The 6,184-nt window shown below is 42.0% G+C and overlaps 1 long non-coding RNA gene across 1 annotated transcript; it reads left to right on the forward strand.

Moving 5' to 3' along the window:
* Positions 1-721: 721 nt before the first annotated feature.
* Positions 722-5,640, forward strand: LOC149983532 (uncharacterized). The gene is made up of 2 exons (XR_016496190.1): positions 722-811; positions 5,313-5,640. It is a non-coding gene; the product is annotated as an uncharacterized LOC149983532 (long non-coding RNA).
* Positions 5,641-6,184: the final 544 nt, after the last annotated feature.

Raw genomic sequence — 6,184 nt, forward strand, 5'->3', positions numbered from 1 at the left:
GAAACCGCTTGAACGTCTGGTGCACATTTTAGAACTGTGTTTTCCCGCAAATTGCATTTATGGAACATTCACGTGTAGGCCTACTGCCATGTGTACATTGCTGCGCCTTAAATGTGAATAAATAATAGTTTATCAACACTTTAAGCGTATACCTCCACTACACTACCTTGATACGTATCAGTGGGGATTAAAGTGAGTATACAGCGTATACCTGCATATACCCTCCACTACACCACTGCCCTCAATGTACTCTACTGTACTTTGCTGAATTTAGAGTCAGGGAGTATATCCTCTGGGTCACACATGCCTGAGCACGCTACCAAAACATTAAGCATATTCAGGAAAAACAGGAGAGGGTTGCTAAATATAGGCTTGCTGTGTTGTGTTTGACCTGTCCCAGAGCCGTTGGCCTGTGGAGGGAGGGAGGCATAATGGGGCTGGTGTGATGGAGAGAGCAGCCATCGTTTGTGCGTGTGTGAGTGTGTGCTGCTGCCATAGACCCACAGGCAACCCAGCTGGTCTTGTTGTTCCTCCAGTTTGACCATGCTAATGCTATAGCCTCCTGGGTCTCTTCTGACAGGTCCACAATTCTATGATTTGATTTATCATCTGGAATGTTTTTGTGTGTGTGTGGGTGCGCACGTGTGTGTGGGTGCGCACGTGTGTGTGTGCGGGTACGCGTGGGTGCGCACGCGTGCGCGCGTGTGTGTGTCTGTTTCAGGTCCAGCAGTGTCCATCTGCAGGAAGTGTGTAAGATAAACAAGCGTCATGGCGGATGGAAGCAGGGCCAGGACAGACAGGACAGACCCCTGTGAGTATGCCCTACTGATTTATGGGCAATGCTTTCCATTCCTCCTTCTCTCCTGAACAAGGGCCGTTAAGAGGGAAGCAATGTTTATTTTTTTGTCAGCCATTGCACTACATGAAACATGACTACATCGCTATGTACTTTTGATAATAGTTTGCCTGCATATGCTTGTTACCAGTTTCTTCAATTGCCCGAAACTCAAAGTAGTCATAGATTGATTCAGCCTCTAGCTCCTCATCATTGAAACAGTGAGCCTGGTTTAAACTGAGCCTCTGGTGATATGCTGTAGTTGAACAAAAAGTCCACATTTGTTTTGGGCCAAGATTCTCTCTCTGTCTCTTCTTCTTGATCTCAGATTCTCCCTATTGTTAAATCCACGAGGTCTACTTTTGTACTCCAGTGGACCAAAAATAACAAGCAGTGTATGCGACTATGCACACGCTTGTGTGCACTAGAACTTCCTGCAGGCCAAGAAGACACTGGGAGGAAGTGACATAAGAATCCAAAATAATATTCACTGTTTCATTTGTGGCACCATGTAGAACAATACTTTCCAGTGAGATTGAACAATGGACCAGGGAAATAATTAACCAATTTACAAGGAGAGTTTCAGCTATTCTTTGAACAGAGCACAAAGATAAAGTACGGGGTGTTAGAGAAAAGCCAACGGAAATGTAAGGAACAACATCATTCAGGAGCGGTATAGGTTATCCTCTTATTTTAGCCATAATAAAAAAAGGAAGGCATCACTATCATCATCTTCGTTTCAGAGTGAGGCAAAAGAACAATGAGTGACAACTTTCTGGGTGACGTACTTAACATTCTGTTGGTACTTTTCCAGCACGATACTGCTTATTGACATGCCAAACTGGAACTGGTTCAATCCAGTATGCCATCTAATGTTAAAGTCCTTTATGAGTTATACCACAGCAACGTATTCAGTTGATACTTACCAATGCCTGAAAATGTGACATGACAATGTGGCAGCACCTGAGAATATTGTGTTTATATTATTGTACTTGAGTGTTCACATAACCTCTTTACAGAATGACACCGGTTTGAACTTTGACACCAGTTTGAAATTTGCTTTGCGGTATTGTGAAACTGTCTGCTAAAAAAAAATAATCTGCTGTTACTTTCACAGTAGTTTGAGGATGATTCAGTCTGAGTGTGTCAGCTACTCCCAAGCAAATGACACAATCATGCAGTTCTACCAGTCAGCTTCTCTTTCTCTCTCTCAATTTCTCCCCATCTCTCTCAGACAGGCACAATTAATGAGAAGGAGGAGTAGTGAGCACACTGACAATGTCAGCTAAGATAAATATCTGTCCCACACTGTAAACCAAATGCTGGCCAACAGTCTCAGGGCCCTCCTCCTTTCTGATCCACCACAGTTCTAAGTTCTACTTATTTTCTGAGCATTGCACAAAACATTTTTCTAATAATCTACACTATACCAATTATAAGGAAACGTTGCCGTAACATTCCTATTCTGACAACCAATTCCCACTCGACGCTACACATGAGACGGCACACTCCCCCATAGGGAAACATCATCCCACTTTCCTGCATCATCTCACGAAATTCAGAGAATAAGAAAGCACACAGGCTAATTGATCAATACCCTTAGCACAGTATTGACCTTTCACCCCTCCTATGCTGCGTTTAGACAGGCAAGACAAATTTGGATATTTTTTTCACGAATAGGTTTTTTGAACAATCAGATCAGCTCATTTTTTTTGAATAGATCTGATGTGATTGGTTAAAAGACAAATTAGTGGAAAAAATGTCAGAATTAGACATGCTGGCTACTACGGACACAGATATGGCTTGTTCTGCCCATGGAGAGTTACTGTACAGTGCTACTATGCCTGCCGGGCAAACTCTGAGGAAGAGACAATTAAGACACAGTAACAATATCATATCTGGTAATAGTATGAGACAGTAGTGCTTTGTTTTGAGTATACAGTGCCTTGCGAAAGTATTCGGCCCCCTTGAACTTTGCGACCTTTTGCCACATTTCAGGCTTCAAACATAAAGATATAAAACTGTATTTTTTTGTGAAGAATCAACAACAAGTGGGACACAATCATGAAGTGGAACGACATTTATTGGATATTTCAAACTTTTTTAACAAATCAAAAACTGAAAAATTGGGCGTGCAAAATTATTCAGCCCCTTTACTTTCAGTGCAGCAAACTCTCTCCAGAAGTTCAGTGAGGATCTCTGAATGATCCAATGTTGACCTAAATGACTAATGATGATAAATACAATCCACCTGTGTGTAATCAAGTCTCCGTATAAATGCACCTGCACTGTGATAGTCTCAGAGGTCCGTTAAAAGCGCAGAGAGCATCATGAAGAACAAGGAACACACCAGGCAGGTCCGAGATACTGTTGTGAAGAAGTTTAAGGCCGGATTTGGATACAAAAATATTTCCCAAGCTTTAAACATCCCAAGGAGCACTGTGCAAGCGATAATATTGAAATGGAAGGAGTATCAGACCACTGCAAATCTACCAAGACCTGGCCGTCCCTCTAAACTTTCAGCTCATACAAGGAGACGACTGATCAGAGATGCAGCCAAGAGGCCCATGATCACTCTGGATGAACTGCAGAGATCTACAGCTGAAGTGGGAGACTCTGTCCATAGGACAACAATCAGTTGTATATTGCACAAATCTGGCCTTTATGGAAGAGTGGCAAGAAGAAAGCCATTTCTTAAAGATATCCATAAAAAGTGTTGTTTAAAGTTTGCCACAAGCCACCTGGGAGACACACCAAACATGTGGAAGAAGGTGCTCTGGTCAGATGAAACCAAAATTGAACTTTTTGGCAACAATGCAAAACGTTATGTTTGGCGTAAAAGCAACACAGCTGAACACACCATCCCCACTGTCAAACATGGTGGTGGCAGCATCATGGTTTGGGCCTGCTTTTCTTCAGCAGGGACAGGGAAGATGGTTAAAATTGATGGGAAGATGGATGGAGCCAAATACAGGACCATTCTGGAAGAAAACCTGATGGAGTCTGCAAAAGACCTGAGACTGGGACGGAGATTTGTCTTCCAACAAGACAATGATCCAAAACATAAAGCAAAATCTACAATGGAATGGTTCAAAAATAAACATATCCAGGTGTTAGAATGGCCAAGTCAAAGTCCAGACCTGAATCCAATCGAGAATCTGTGGAAAGAACTGAAAACTGCTGTTCACAAATGCTCTCCATCCAACCTCACTGAGCTCGAGCTGTTTTGCAAGGAGGAATGGGAAAAAATGTCAGTCTCTCGATGTGCAAAACTGATAGAGACATACCCCAAGCGATTTACAGCTGTAATCGCAGCAAAAGGTGGCGCTACAAAGTATTAACTTAAGGGGGCTGAATAATTTTGCACGCCCAATTTTTCAGTTTTTGATTTGTTAAAAAAGTTTGAAATATCCAATAAATGTCGTTCCACTTCATGATTGTGTCCCACTTGTTGTTGATTCTTCACAAAAAAATACAGTTTTATATCTTTGTTTGAAGCCTGAAATGTGGCAAAAGGTCGCAAAGTTCAAGGGGGCCGAATACTTTCGCAAGGCACTGTATTGGATTGCTATGCCTCTTGCACACAATTAAACAAATGGTGTCTAAACAATTATGGCATCCAAGGCATACGTTTCTACGTCTCTAATGACGTATGCAAATAATCTGTCATTTTTTGAGAAAAATTGACTTAATTGTTACTTTAAGAGAGCCCCAGTTGATTTAAAACATACATAGAAAGAGTCTGAGCAGGCCAGTGGAGAGGAGCCAAGCCTGTGTTGTCAGACAGCCAAACCCCCACACCCCTCCTCTCGCACCCTCCTACGCCTCCAGTCGTCTGCCTCTCCTCTGCCCACCCTGTCATGTCCTGACCTAGCTCTTGACTTCCTCCTCCTCTATCTTATGGCTGATTACTGCGATGAGCTGAGGTGAGGAAGTGTGACGGGAGACACATCTAGCAGTGTCTAAGCCAGGAGGCAGCGAAGGTTATTTCAGGGAGCAGACTGGGCTAAGGAGAGGGACAGGAGCCAGATATAGGACCTGGGGGTTGTGGGCTGATGGAAGGTGGTCTTCCAATGGTCCTCTTAAGTGTTTATGTCAAATGCCAAGAGTGTGCAAAGCTGTCATAAAGGCAAAGGGTGGTTACTGAAGAATATCAAATGTATTTTGATTTGTTTAACACTTTTTTTAGTTAACACATATGGAATCATGTAGTATGTCATAGTTTTTATGTCTTTACTATTATTCTATGTAGAAAATAGTAAAAATAAAAAACCCTTGAATGAGTAGGTGTGTCAAAACTTTTGACTGGTACTCTGAACTGGGAATTCTCGGACAACTGGGAAAAATAACTCCGACTGGGAACATACGTTTTGAATGGTCATCCAACCCGGAATTCCAAGTCGGGAACTGTGGCCTCTTTCTAGAGCTCCGACCTGAAGATTACTGACATCATGATTCGACCTTGTTTTTTTCCCAGTTGTCTTGAAAATACCATAAATCCAGAGGATGCCAGACTTTGATGACAAATTTTGATAAGAAAATGTTCCCACGAAGCACTGCCGCACCACCTTCCTGTTCAAGTGAGCACAGCACAACAAGGTGAGTCCAAAAATGTATTATGCTAATTTGTGCTAATGTCTAAATAATGTACAGTGCCTTGCAAAAAGTATTCATCCCCCTTGGCATTTTCCTATTTTGTTGCATTACAATCTATAATTGAACTAGATTTATATTTATTGTAATGGACATACACAAAATAGTCCAAATTGGTAAAGTGAAATGAAAAAAACAACTTGTTTCAAAAATGTCTTAAAAATAAAAAACAGAAAAGTGGTGTGTGCATATGTATTCACCCCCTTTGCTATGAAGCCTCTAAATACCGATCTGGTGCAACCAATTACCCTCAGAAGTAATTTAATTAGTTAAATAAAGTCCATGTGTGCAATCTAAGTGTCACATGATCTGTCACATGATCTCAGTATATATATACACACCTGTTCTGAAAGACCCCAGAGTCTGCAACACCACTAAGCAAGGGGCACCACCAAGCAAGTGGCACCATGAATACCAAGGCGCTCTCCAAACAGGTCAGGGACAAAATTGTGGAGAAGTACAGATCAGGCTTTGGTTATAAAAAAATATCAGAAACTTTGAAAATCCCACGGAGCACCATTAAATCCATTATAAAAAAAAATGGAAAGAATATGGCACCACAACAATCCTGCCAAGAGAGGGCCGGCCACCAAAACTCACAGACCAGGCAAGGAGGGCATTAATCAGAGAGGCAACAAAGAGACCCAAGATAGCCCTGAAGAAGCTGCAAGCTCCACAGCAGAGATTGGAGTATCT

Source organism: Oncorhynchus mykiss, chromosome 5 (genome assembly GCF_057628025.1).
Source record: "Oncorhynchus mykiss isolate SJ-2025 chromosome 5, ASM5762802v1, whole genome shotgun sequence".
NCBI lineage: Eukaryota > Metazoa > Chordata > Actinopteri > Salmoniformes > Salmonidae > Oncorhynchus > Oncorhynchus mykiss.